We start from the raw sequence: 13401 nt of genomic DNA, 5'->3' as shown, positions 1-13401 counted from the left end.
GCAAGAAAGAAAGCTCATTCGCGGCCTGACCTGGCTCGCACGCCACGCCACGCCACGGCACAGCAAGCACGTGGGGAGGAAAAGGCCGGCCAAAGTAGGCCCGGGACACCGGCAAGCACGCTCGTTGGCCGGGCCTCGTCCGGGAGCTCGGCGCTGGGCCTCTGCCACCCCGAGAGCACCGGGCCGCCTTTGGCCTGGCTGCTCGTCCTCAAGCTTCTGGCCCGAGATCAAGCAGGCTGTAAAGCGTCTCCCATCCCGAACGGCGCTCCGAGTGCGCCACGCCCGGGGGGGGGGGGGGCGGGGGCTGTCCCCCGAGAGCCGGGGGCCTCGTGCGCGGCTGCAGTTTTCCAGCTGAGCTGGCGGCTCCGCCGCGGGTCTCGGGGCGGCAGCGTCTGCCCCTGCCCGGCGGGCAGATGGGCTCCGGCCGCCTCCCAGCCTCCGCCTCCTCCCCCGGCCGACCCTTCGGCCCCTCCCCTGCCTTCGGGTGCCCACTAGAAAGCACCTCCCCCCACCGCCTCCGCTAGAGCTGAGCCATTAAGCCCTGCCACCGGGGCTCGTGCCGGAGAGCGCCGTCCCCCCCGTTGGGGGACAGCGGGCGGCCGGGAGGAATTCCGGCCACCAGGTCACCCCATTGAATCCAATGGGGGACCACAGCCGACCACTTCCCGCCGCGCCTCCTCCAGCCATGCCTCGGCAACCAGCTTGCCGTGCCCCCGTGCCCACCTTCCAGCTCCCTGCTCAAGACGCCTCTCAATTCAGACCGTCAGCCAGCAGCAGCTCGAGAGAAAAAGGGCAAGAAGGCCACAGCTCAGCGGGAAGCGGCAAGGGCTTGTCCGGGACTCGCACCCGGGACCTCTTGCTCCCAAAGCAAGAATCATGCTCCTAGACCAACAAGCCACGCCCGGCCTGCCTCCTGGTTCTGGCTTCCCAGCGGGAAAGGAACAAGCGGCTGCTAGCTGTGAGGCGGAGTCCGGAAGAGAGAAAGAAAGAAAGAAAGAGAAGGCTAGTGCTCCCCTTGCTAAAGCAATCAGTTCCCCGCAACAATGGCGTCGTGCTCGGGGCACGCTTGCAGCAGAGGTGGAATCGTCGGCCGTCTGAAGTCCGGCGCCTGGATGACATCCTCTCCCGGGACGGGCCTTCCAGCCCTACAGCCGTCAGTTCCTAGCAGACGTGGTCCTGAGGGCAGGAGCCGGTCGGAAGACCAAAGGGAGGAGGCGCCCGCCAGACCCCTTCTGTGACCTTCAGCACGTGGAGGGGGGCCCACTGTTGTGGCTGTGGAAAAGCCATTGGCCAGATGGACCCTGTCGCGTGAGAAAGCCCCCCGTCCGTGCAGGACTCGGTCCTCCTTTCGAGGCGGACGCCTCGGCCCGCCAACCAGGCGGCAGCTTGGCAGGAAAGACCGACCGTTCAGGGTAGCTGGGTGCCTCCCCTGTGCTTCGTTGTTGCGCGGATGTTGCTCCACAGGCCCACTACGCTGCGTAGCCGTTCCCGCCAGAGGCCGGCTCGCTGTTGGCTGGGCCTGACTCCCGGAGCTGGAGCTTGAAGGAGAGGCGCAGAGCCAACGCCGGCATCTTGGAGTACCACAAGGACACGGGCACACGAGTAGCGTAACGTGAATGGGCGAGCGGGGCACCCAGCGGGAAGATGGGTTGGGGCGCTGCTCCCGCCAAAGAGGGGGCCCCGTGACCTATCCGCAGGGCTGAAGTAAGAAAGAGGAGAGCCACAGCCGAGCGCGCGGGCCGGCCCCAAGCAGGAGAGGACCAGGGCTTGTCCGAGAGTTGAACCTGGGACCACTCGCACCGTAAGCGAGAATCATACCCCTAGACCAACAAGCCAGACCTGGGGGCAAGCTGGCTCCTGGCAGGCCTCACGAATTTGGCGGAAAGAGCAGGCAGCCAGAGGCACAAAGCGCAAAAGGCCCACGCCTCCGGGCACCTTTCCAAGCTGGCCTCCCGGGGCGGTCCATCCCGCTGCGAGAGCAAGAAAGAAAGCTCATTCGCGGCCTGACCTGGCTCGCACGCCACGCCACGCCACGCCACGGCACAGCAAGCACGTGGGGAGGAAAAGGCCGGCCAAAGTAGGCCCGGGACACCGGCAAGCACGCTCGTTGGCCGGGCCTCGTCCGGGAGCTCGGCGCTGGGCCTCTGCCGCCCCGAGAGCACCGGGCCGCCTTTGGCCTGGCTGCTCGTCCTCAAGCTTCTGGCCCGAGATCAAGCAGGCTGTAAAGCGTCTCCCATCCCGAACGGCGCTCCGAGTGCGCCACGCGGGGGGGGGCGGGGGCTGTCCCCCGAGAGCCGGGGGCCTCGTGCGCGGCTGCAGTTTTCCAGCTGAGCTGGCGGCTCCGCCGCGGGCCTCGGGGCGGCAGCGTCTGCCCCTGCCCGGCGGGCAGATGGGCTCCGGCCGCCTCCCAGCCTCCGCCTCCTCCCCCGGCCGACCCTTCGGCCCCTCCCCTGCCTTCAGGTGCCCACTAGAAAGCACCTCCCCCCACCGCCTCCGCTAGAGCTGAGCCATTAAGCCCTGCCACCGGGGCTCGTGCCGGAGAGCGCCGTCCCCCCCGTTGGGGGACAGCGGGCGGCCGGGAGGAATTCCGGCCACCAGGTCACCCCATTGAATCCAATGGGGGACCACAGCCGACCACTTCCCGCCGCGCCTCCTCCAGCCATGCCTCAGCAACCAGCTTGCCGTGCCCCCGTGCCCACCTTCCAGCTCCCTGCTCAAGACGCCTCTCAATTCAGACCGTCAGCCAGCAGCAGCTCGAGAGAAAAAGGGCAAGAAGGCCACAGCTCAGCGGGAAGGGCTTGTCCGGGACTCGCACCCGGGACCTCTTGCTCTCAAAGCAAGAATCATGCTCGTAGACCAACAAGCCACGCCCGGCCTGCCTCCTGGTTCTGGCTTCCCAGCGGGAAAGGAACAAGCGGCTGCTAGCTGTGAGGCGGAGTCCGGAAGAGAGAAAGAAAGAAAGAAAGAGAAGGCGAGTGCTCCCCTTGCTAAAGCAATCAGTTCCCCGCAACAATGGCGTCGTGCTCGGGGCACGCTTGCAGCAGAGGTGGAATCGTCGGCCGTCTGAAGTCCGGCGCCTGGATGACATCCTCTCCCGGGAAGGGCCTTCCAGCCCTACAGCCGTCAGTTCCTAGCAGACGTGGTCCTGAGGGCAGGAGCCGGTCGGAAGACCAAAGGGAGGAGGCGCCCGCCAGACCCCTTCTGTGACCTTCAGCACGTGGAGGGGGGCCCACTGTTGTGGCTGTGGAAAAGCCATTGGCCAGATGGACCCTGTCGCGTGAGAAAGCCCCCCGTCCGTGCAGGACTCGGTCCTCCTTTCGAGGCGGACGCCTCGGCCCGCCAACCAGGCGGCAGCTTGGCAGGAAAGACCGACCGTTCAGGGTAGCTGGGTGCCTCCCCTGTGCTTCGTTGTTGCGCGGATGTTGCTCCACAGGCCCACTACGCTGCGTAGCCGTTCCCGCCAGAGGCCGGCTCGCTGTTGGCTGGGCCTGACTCCCGGAGCTGGAGCTTGAAGGAGAGGCGCAGAGCCAACGCCGGCATCTTGGAGTACCACAAGGACACGGGCACACGAGTAGCGTAACGTGAATGGGCGAGCGGGGCACCCAGCGGGAAGATGGGTTGGGGCGCTGCTCCCGCCAAAGAGGGGGCCCCGTGACCTATCCGCAGGGCTGAAGTAACAAAGAGGAGAGCCACAGCCGAGCCGGCCCCAAGCAGGAGAGGACCAGGGCTTGTCCGGGAGTTGAACCCGGGACCTCTCGCACCCTAAGCGAGAATCATACCCCTAGACCAACAAGCCAGACCTGGGGGCAAGCTGGCTCCTGGCAGCCTCACGAATTTGGCGGAAAGAGCAGGCAGCCGGAGGCACAAAGCGCAAAAGGCCCACGCCTCCGGGCACCTTTCCAAGCTGGCCTCCCGGGGCGGTCCATCCCGCTGCGAGAGCAAGAAAGAAAGCTCATTCGCGGCCTGACCTGGCTCGCACGCCACGCCGCGGCACGGCACAGCACAGCACGCAAGTGGGGAGGAAAAGGCCGGCCAAAGTAGGCCCGGGACACCGGCAAGCACGCTCGTTGGCCGGGCCTCGTCCGGGAGCTCGGCGCTGGGCCTCTGCCGCCCCGAGAGCACCGGGCCGCCTTTGGCCTGGCTGCTCGTCCTCAAGCTTCTGGCCCGAGATCAAGCAGGCTGTAAAGCGTCTCCCATCCCGAACGGCGCTCCGAGTGCGCCACGCCCGGGGGGGAGGTGCGGGGGCTGTCCCCCGAGAGCCGGGGGCCTCGTGCGCGGCTGCAGTTTTCCAGCTGAGCTGGCGGCTCCGCCGCGGGCCTCGGGGCGGCAGCGTCTGCCCCTGCCCGGCGGGCAGATGGGCTCCGGCCGCCTCCCAGCCTCCGCCTCCTCCCCCGGCCGACCCTTCGGCCCCTCCCCTGCCTTCAGGTGCCCACTAGAAAGCACCTCCCCCCACCGCCTCCGCTAGAGCTGAGCCATTAAGCCCTGCCACCGGGGCTCGTGCCGGAGAGCGCCGTCCCCCCCGTTGGGGGACAGCGGGCGGCCGGGAGGAATTCCGGCCACCAGGTCACCCCATTGAATCCAATGGGGGACCACAGCCGACCACTTCCCGCCGCGCCTCCTCCAGCCATGCCTCGGCAACCAGCTTGCCGTGCCCCCGTGCCCACCTTCCAGCTCAAGACGCCTCTCAATTCAGACCGTCAGCCAGCAGCAGCTCGAGAGAAAAAGGGCAAGAAGGCCACAGCTCAGCGGGAAGCGGCAAGGGCTTGTCCGGGACTCGCACCCGGGACCTCTTGCTCCCAAAGCAAGAATCATGCTCCTAGACCAACAAGCCACGCCCGGCCTGCCTCCTGGTTCTGGCTTCCCAGCGGGAAAGGAACAAGCGGCTGCTAGCTGTGAGGCGGAGTCCGGAAGAGAGAAAGAAAGAAAGAAAGAGAAGGCGAGTGCTCCCCTTGCTAAAGCAATCAGTTCCCCGCAACAATGGCGTCGTGCTCGGGGCATGCTTGCAGCAGAGGTGGAATCGTCGGCCGTCTGAAGTCCGGCGCCTGGATGACATCCTCTCCCGGGACGGGCCTTCCAGCCCTACAGCCGTCAGTTCCTAGCAGACGTGGTCCTGAGGGCAGGAGCCGGTCGGAAGACCAAAGGGAGGAGGCGCCCGCCAGACCCCTTCTGTGACCTTCAGCACGTGGAGGGGGGCCCACTGTTGTGGCTGTGGAAAAGCCATTGGTCAGATGGACCCTGTCGCGTGAGAAAGCCCCCCGTCCGTGCAGGACTCGGTCCTCCTTTCGAGGCGGACGCCTCGGCCCGCCAACCAGGCGGCAGCTTGGCAGGAAAGACCGACCGTTCAGGGTAGCTGGGTGCCTCCCCTGTGCTTCGTTGTTGCGCGGATGTTGCTCCACGGGCCCACTACGCTGCGTAGCCGTTCCCGCCAGAGGCCGGCTCGCTGTTGGCTGGGCCTGACTCCCGGAGCTGGAGCTTGAAGGAGAGGCGCAGAGCCAACGCCGGCATCTTGGAGTACCACAAGGACACGGGCACACGAGTAGCGTAACGTGAATGGGCGAGCGGGGCACCCAGCGGGAAGATGGGTTGGGGCGCTGCTCCCGCCAAAGAGGGGGCCCCGTGACCTATCCGCAGGGCTGAAGTAAGAAAGAGGAGAGCCACAGCCGAGCGCACGGGCCGGCCCCAAGCAGGAGAGGACCAGGGCTTGTCCGGGAGTTGAACCCGGGACCTCTCGCACCCTAAGTGAGAATCATACCCCTAGACCAACAAGCCAGACCTGGGGGCAAGCTGGCTCCTGGCAGCCTCACGAATTTGGCGGAAAGAGCAGGCAGCCAGAGGCACAAAGCGCAAAAGGCCCACGCCTCCGGGCACCTTTCCAAGCTGGCCTCCCGGGGCGGTCCATCCCGCTGCGAGAGCAAGAAAGAAAGCTCATTCGCGGCCTGACCTGGCTCGCACGCCACGCCGCGGCACGGCACAGCACGCACGTGGGGAGGAAAAGGCCGGCCAAAGTAGGCCCGGGACACCGGCAAGCACGCTCGTTGGCCGGGCCTCGTCCGGGAGCTCGGCGCTGGGCCTCTGCCGCCCCGAGAGCACCGGGCCGCCTTTGGCCTGGCTGCTCGTCCTCAAGCTTCTGGCCCGAGATCAAGCAGGCTGTAAAGCGTCTCCCATCCCGAACGGCGCTCCGAGTGCGCCTCGCCCGGGGGGGGGGGGGGCGGGGGCTGTCCCCCAAGAGCCGGGGGCCTCGTGCGCGGCTGCAGTTTTCCAGCTGAGCTGGCGGCTCCGCCGCGGGCCTCGGGGCGGCAGCGTCTGCCCCTGCCCGGCGGGCAGATGGGCTCCGGCCGCCTCCCAGCCTCCGCCTCCTCCCCCGGCCGACCCTTCGGCCCCTCCCCTGCCTTCAGGTGCCCACTAGAAAGCACCTCCCCCCACCGCCTCCGCTAGAGCTGAGCCATTAAGCCCTGCCACCGGGGCTCGTGCCGGAGAGCGCCGTCCCCCCCGTTGGGGGACAGCGGGCGGCCGGGAGGAATTCCGGCCACCAGGTCACCCCATTGAATCCAATGGGGGACCACAGCCGACCACTTCCCGCCGCGCCTCCTCCAGCCATGCCTCGGCAACCAGCTTGCCGTGCCCCCGTGCCCACCTTCCAGCTCCCTGCTCAAGACGCCTCTCAATTCAGACCGTCAGCCAGCAGCAGCTCGAGAGAAAAAGGGCAAGAAGGCCACAGCTCAGCGGGAAGCGGCAAGGGCTTGTCCGGGACTCGCACCCGGGACCTCTTGCTCCCAAAGCAAGAATCATGCTCGTAGACCAACAAGCCACGCCCGGCCTGCCTCCTGGCTCTGGCTTCCCAGCGGGAAAGGAACAAGCGGCTGCTAGCTGTGAGGCGGAGTCCGGAAGAGAGAGAGAAAGAAAGAGAAGGCGAGTGCTCCCCTTGCTAAAGCAATCAGTTCCCCGCAACAATGGCGTCGTGCTCGGGGCACGCTTGCAGCAGAGGTGGAATCGTCGGCCGTCTGAAGTCCGGCGCCTGGATGACATCCTCTCCCGGGACGGGCCTTCCAGCCCTACAGCCGTCAGTTCCTAGCAGACGTGGTCCTGAGGGCAGGAGCCGGTCGGAAGACCAAAGGGAGGAGGCGCCCGCCAGACCCCTTCTGTGACCTTCAGCACATGGAGGGGGGCCCACTGTTGTGGCTGTGGAAAAGCCATTGGCCAGATGGACCCTGTCGCGTGAGAAAGCCCCCCGTCCGTGCAGGACTCGGTCCTCCTTTCGAGGCGGACGCCTCGGCCCGCCAACCAGGCGGCAGCTTGGCAGGAAAGACCGACCGTTCAGGGTAGCTGGGTGCCTCCCCTGTGCTTCGTTGTTGCGCGGATGTTGCTCCACGGGCCCACTACGCTGCGTAGCCGTTCCCGCCAGAGGCCGGCTCGCTGTTGGCTGGGCCTGACTCCCGCAGCTGGAGCTTGAAGGAGAGGCGCAGAGCCAACGCCGGCATCTTGGAGTACCACAAGGACACGGGCACACGAGTAGCGTAACGTGAATGGGCGAGCGGGGCACCCAGCGGGAAGATGGGTTGGGGCGCTGCTCCCGCCAAAGAGGGGGCCCCGTGACCTATCCGCAGGGCTGAAGTAAGAAAGAGGAGAGACACAGCCGAGCGCACGGGCCGGCCCCAAGCAGGAGAGGACCAGGGCTTGTCCGGGAGTTGAACCCGGGACCTCTCGCACCCTAAGCGAGAATCATACCCCTAGACCAACAAGCCAGACCTGGGGGCAAGCTGGCTCCTGGCAGCCTCACGAATTTGGCGGAAAGAGCAGGCAGCCGGAGGCACAAAGCGCAAAAGGCCCACGCCTCCGGGCACCTTTCCAAGCTGGCCTCCCGGGGCGGTCCATCCCGCTGCGAGAGCAAGAAAGAAAGCTCATTCGCGGCCTGACCTGGCTCGCACGCCACGCCGCGGCACGGCACAGCACGCACGTGGGGAGGAAAAGGCCGGCCAAAGTAGGCCCGGGACACCGGCAAGCACGCTCGTTGGCCGGGCCTCGTCCGGGAGCTCGGCGCTGGGCCTCTGCCGCCCCGAGAGCACCGGGCCGCCTTTGGCCTGGCTGCTCGTCCTCAAGCTTCTGGCCCGAGATCAAGCAGGCTGTAAAGCGTCTCCCATCCCGAACGGCGCTCCGAGTGCGCCACGCACGGGGGGGGGGGGCGGGGGCTGTCCCCCGAGAGCTGGGGGCCTCGTGCGCGGCTGCAGTTTTCCAGCTGAGCTGGCGGCTCCGCCGCGGGCCTCGGGGCGGCAGCGTCTGCCCCTGCCCGGCGGGCAGATGGGCTCCGGCCGCCTCCCAGCCTCCGCCTCCTCCCCCGGCCGACCCTTCGGCCCCTCCCCTGCCTTCAGGTGCCCACTAGAAAGCACCTCCCCCCACCGCCTCCGCTAGAGCTGAGCCATTAAGCCCTGCCACCGGGGCTCGTGCCGGAGAGCGCCGTCCCCCCCGTTGGGGGACAGCGGGCGGCCGGGAGGAATTCCGGCCACCAGGTCACCCCATTGAATCCAATGGGGGACCACAGCCGACCACTTCCCGCCGCGCCTCCTCCAGCCATGCCTCGGCAACCAGCTTGCCGTGCCCCCGTGCCCACCTTCCAGCTCAAGACGCCTCTCAATTCAGACTGTCAGCCAGCAGCAGCTCGAGAGAAAAAGGGCAAGAAGGCCACAGCTCAGCGGGAAGCGGCAAGGGCTTGTCCGGGACTCGCACCCGGGACCTCTTGCTCCCAAAGCAAGAATCATGCTCCTAGACCAACAAGCCACGCCTGGCCTGCCTCCTGGCTCTGGCTTCCCAGCGGGAAAGGAACAAGCGGCTGCTAGCTGTGAGGCGGAGTCCGGAAGAGAGAGAGAAAGAAAGAGAAGGCGAGTGCTCCCCTTGCTAAAGCAATCAGTTCCCCGCAACAATGGCGTCGTGCTCGGGGCACGCTTGCAGCAGAGGTGGAATCGTCGGCCGTCTGAAGTCCGGCGCCTGGATGACATCCTCTCCCGGGACGGGCCTTCCAGCCCTACAGCCGTCAGTTCCTAGCAGACGTGGTCCTGAGGGCAGGAGCCGGTCGGAAGACCAAAGGGAGGAGGCGCCCGCCAGACCCCTTCTGTGACCTTCAGCACATGGAGGGGGGCCCACTGTTGTGGCTGTGGAAAAGCCATTGGCCAGATGGACCCTGTCGCGTGAGAAAGCCCCCCGTCCGTGCAGGACTCGGTCCTCCTTTCGAGGCAGACGCCTCGGCCCGCCAACCAGGCGGCAGCTTGGCAGGAAAGACCGACCGTTCAGGGTAGCTGGGTGCCTCCCCTGTGCTTCGTTGTTGCGCGGATGTTGCTCCACGGGCCCACTACGCTGCGTAGCCGTTCCCGCCAGAGGCCGGCTCGCTGTTGGCTGGGCCTGACTCTCGGAGCTGGAGCTTGAAGGAGAGGCGCAGAGCCAACGCCGGCATCTTGGAGTACCACAAGGACACGGGCACACGAGTAGCGTAACGTGAATGGGCGAGCGGGGCACCCAGCGGGAAGATGGGTTGGGGCGCTGCTCCCGCCAAAGAGGGGGCCCCGTGACCTATCCGCAGGGCTGAAGTAAGAAAGAGGAGAGCCACAGCCGAGCGCACGGGCCGGCCCCAAGCAGGAGAGGACCAGGGCTTGTCCGGGAGTTGAACCCGGGACCTCTCGCACCCTAAGCGAGAATCATACCCCTAGACCAACAAGCCAGACCTGGGGGCAAGCTGGCTCCTGGCAGCCTCACGAATTTGGCGGAAAGAGCAGGCAGCCGGAGGCACAAAGCGCAAAAGGCCCACGCCTCCGGGCACCTTTCCAAGCTGGCCTCCCGGGGCGGTCCATCCCGCTGCGAGAGCAAGAAAGAAAGCTCATTCGCGGCCTGACCTGGCTCGCACGCCACGCCGCGGCACGGCACAGCACGCACGTGGGGAGGAAAAGGCCGGCCAAAGTAGGCCCGGGACACCGGCAAGCACGCTCGTTGGCCGGGCCTCGTCCGGGAGCTCGGCGCTGGGCCTCTGCCGCCCCGAGAGCACCGGGCCGCCTTTGGCCTGGCTGCTCGTCCTCAAGCTTCTGGCCCGAGATCAAGCAGGCTGTAAAGCGTCTCCCATCCCGAACGGCGCTCCGAGTGCGCCACGCACGGGGGGGGGGGCGGGGGCTGTCCCCCGAGAGCTGGGGGCCTCGTGCGCGGCTGCAGTTTTCCAGCTGAGCTGGCGGCTCCGCCGCGGGCCTCGGGGCGGCAGCGTCTGCCCCTGCCCGGCGGGCAGATGGGCTCCGGCCGCCTCCCAGCCTCCGCCTCCTCCCCCGGCCGACCCTTCGGCCCCTCCCCTGCCTTCAGGTGCCCACTAGAAAGCACCTCCCCCCACCGCCTCCGCTAGAGCTGAGCCATTAAGCCCTGCCACCGGGGCTCGTGCCGGAGAGCGCCGTCCCCCCCGTTGGGGGACAGCGGGCGGCCGGGAGGAATTCCGGCCACCAGGTCACCCCATTGAATCCAATGGGGGACCACAGCCGACCACTTCCCGCCGCGCCTCCTCCAGCCATGCCTCGGCAACCAGCTTGCCGTGCCCCCGTGCCCACCTTCCAGCTCCCTGCTCAAGACGCCTCTCAATTCAGACCGTCAGCCAGCAGCAGCTCGAGAGAAAAAGGGCAAGAAGGCCACAGCTCAGCGGGAAGCGGCAAGGGCTTGTCCGGGACTCGCACCCGGGACCTCTTGCTCCCAAAGCAAGAATCATGCTCCTAGACCAACAAGCCACGCCCGGCCTGCCTCCTGGCTCTGGCTTCCCAGCGGGAAAGGAACAAGCGGCTGCTAGCTGTGAGGCGGAGTCCGGAAGAGAGAGAGAAAGAAAGAGAAGGCGAGTGCTCCCCTTGCTAAAGCAATCAGTTCCCCGCAACAATGGCGTCGTGCTCGGGGCACGCTTGCAGCAGAGGTGGAATCGTCGGCCGTCTGAAGTCCGGCGCCTGGATGACATCCTCTCCCGGGACGGGCCTTCCAGCCCTACAGCCGTCAGTTCCTAGCAGACGTGGTCCTGAGGGCAGGAGCCGGTCGGAAGACCAAAGGGAGGAGGCGCCCGCCAGACCCCTTCTGTGACCTTCAGCACATGGAGGGGGGCCCACTGTTGTGGCTGTGGAAAAGCCATTGGCCAGATGGACCCTGTCGCGTGAGAAAGCCCCCCGTCCGTGCAGGACTCGGTCCTCCTTTCGAGGCGGACGCCTCGGCCCGCCAACCAGGCGGCAGCTTGGCAGGAAAGACCGACCGTTCAGGGTAGCTGGGTGCCTCCCCTGTGCTTCGTTGTTGCGCGGATGTTGCTCCACGGGCCCACTACGCTGCGTAGCCGTTCCCGCCAGAGGCCGGCTCGCTGTTGGCTGGGCCTGACTCCCGCAGCTGGAGCTTGAAGGAGAGGCGCAGAGCCAACGCCGGCATCTTGGAGTACCACAAGGACACGGGCACACGAGTAGCGTAACGTGAATGGGCGAGCGGGGCACCCAGCGGGAAGATGGGTTGGGGCGCTGCTCCCGCCAAAGAGGGGGCCCCGTGACCTATCCGCAGGGCTGAAGTAAGAAAGAGGAGAGCCACAGCCGAGCGCACGGGCCGGCCCCAAGCAGGAGAGGACCAGGGCTTGTCCGGGAGTTGAACCCGGGACCTCTCGCACCCTAAGCGAGAATCATACCCCTAGACCAACAAGCCAGACCTGGGGGCAAGCTGGCTCCTGGCAGCCTCACGAATTTGGCGGAAAGAGCAGGCAGCCGGAGGCACAAAGCGCAAAAGGCCCACGCCTCCGGGCACCTTTCCAAGCTGGCCTCCCGGGGCGGTCCATCCCGCTGCGAGAGCAAGAAAGAAAGCTCATTCGCGGCCTGACCTGGCTCGCACGCCACGCCGCGGCACGGCACAGCACGCACGTGGGGAGGAAAAGGCCGGCCAAAGTAGGCCCGGGACACCGGCAAGCACGCTCGTTGGCCGGGCCTCGTCCGGGAGCTCGGCGCTGGGCCTCTGCCGCCCCGAGAGCACCGGGCCGCCTTTGGCCTGGCTGCTCGTCCTCAAGCTTCTGGCCCGAGATCAAGCAGGCTGTAAAGCGTCTCCCATCCCGAACGGCGCTCCGAGTGCGCCACGCACGGGGGGGGGGGCGGGGGCTGTCCCCCGAGAGCTGGGGGCCTCGTGCGCGGCTGCAGTTTTCCAGCTGAGCTGGCGGCTCCGCCGCGGGCCTCGGGGCGGCAGCGTCTGCCCCTGCCCGGCGGGCAGATGGGCTCCGGCCGCCTCCCAGCCTCCGCCTCCTCCCCCGGCCGACCCTTCGGCCCCTCCCCTGCCTTCAGGTGCCCACTAGAAAGCACCTCCCCCCACCGCCTCCGCTAGAGCTGAGCCATTAAGCCCTGCCACCGGGGCTCGTGCCGGAGAGCGCCGTCCCCCCCGTTGGGGGACAGCGGGCGGCCGGGAGGAATTCCGGCCACCAGGTCACCCCATTGAATCCAATGGGGGACCACAGCCGACCACTTCCCGCCGCGCCTCCTCCAGCCATGCCTCGGCAACCAGCTTGCCGTGCCCCCGTGCCCACCTTCCAGCTCAAGACGCCTCTCAATTCAGACTGTCAGCCAGCAGCAGCTCGAGAGAAAAAGGGCAAGAAGGCCACAGCTCAGCGGGAAGCGGCAAGGGCTTGTCCGGGACTCGCACCCGGGACCTCTTGCTCCCAAAGCAAGAATCATGCTCCTAGACCAACAAGCCACGCCCGGCCTACCTCCTGGTTCTGGCTTCCCAGCGGGAAAGGAACAAGCGGCTGCTAGCTGTGAGGCGGAGTCCGGAAGAGAGAGAGAAAGAAAGAAAGAGAAGGCGAGTGCTCCCCTTGCTAAAGCAATCAGTTCCCCGCAACAATGGCGTCGTGCTCGGGGCACGCTTGCAGCAGAGGTGGAATCGTCGGCCGTCTGAAGTCCGGCGCCTGGATGACATCCTCTCCCGGGACGGGCCTTCCAGCCCTACAGCCGTCAGTTCCTAGCAGACGTGGTCCTGAGGGCAGGAGCCGGTCGGAAGACCAAAGGGAGGAGGCGCCCGCCAGACCCCTTCTGTGACCTTCAGCACGTGGAGGGGGGCCCACTGTTGTGGCTGTGGAAAAGCCATTGGCCAGATGGACCCTGTCGCGTGAGAAAGCCCCCCGTCCGTGCAGGACTCGGTCCTCCTTTCGAGGCAGACGCCTCGGCCCGCCAACCAGGCGGCAGCTTGGCAGGAAAGACCGACCGTTCAGGGTAGCTGGGTGCCTCCCCTGTGCTTCGTTGTTGCGCGGATGTTGCTCCACGGGCCCACTACGCTGCGTAGCCGTTCCCGCCAGAGGCCGGCTCGCTGTTGGCTGGGCCTGACTCCCGGAGCTGGAGCTTGAAGGAGAGGCGCAGAGCCAACGCCGGCATCTTGGAGTACCACAAGGACACG

The 13401-nt window shown here is 67.0% G+C and overlaps 5 non-coding genes across 5 annotated transcripts; all 5 read right to left on the bottom strand.

The window, feature by feature from the left end:
* Positions 1-3724: 3724 nt before the first annotated feature.
* On the bottom strand, positions 3725-3796 carry TRNAP-AGG (transfer RNA proline (anticodon AGG)). Its single transcript has one exon. It is a non-coding gene; the product is annotated as a tRNA-Pro (tRNA).
* Positions 3797-5697: 1901 nt separating this feature from the next.
* On the bottom strand, positions 5698-5769 carry TRNAP-AGG (transfer RNA proline (anticodon AGG)). Its single transcript has one exon. It is a non-coding gene; the product is annotated as a tRNA-Pro (tRNA).
* A 1901-nt stretch (positions 5770-7670) lies between these two features.
* On the bottom strand, positions 7671-7742 carry TRNAP-AGG (transfer RNA proline (anticodon AGG)). The gene has a single exon. It is a non-coding gene; the product is annotated as a tRNA-Pro (tRNA).
* Positions 7743-9634: 1892 nt separating this feature from the next.
* TRNAP-AGG (transfer RNA proline (anticodon AGG)) lies at positions 9635-9706 on the bottom strand. Its single transcript has one exon. It is a non-coding gene; the product is annotated as a tRNA-Pro (tRNA).
* A 1898-nt stretch (positions 9707-11604) lies between these two features.
* Positions 11605-11676, bottom strand: TRNAP-AGG (transfer RNA proline (anticodon AGG)). The gene has a single exon. It is a non-coding gene; the product is annotated as a tRNA-Pro (tRNA).
* Positions 11677-13401: the final 1725 nt, after the last annotated feature.

This window comes from Pelodiscus sinensis, chromosome 6 (genome assembly GCF_049634645.1).
Source record: "Pelodiscus sinensis isolate JC-2024 chromosome 6, ASM4963464v1, whole genome shotgun sequence".
Classification (NCBI taxonomy): domain Eukaryota; kingdom Metazoa; phylum Chordata; order Testudines; family Trionychidae; genus Pelodiscus; species Pelodiscus sinensis.
Note: the sequence above shows the minus strand (reverse complement) of the source record. Positions and strands in the feature narration are given on the sequence as shown.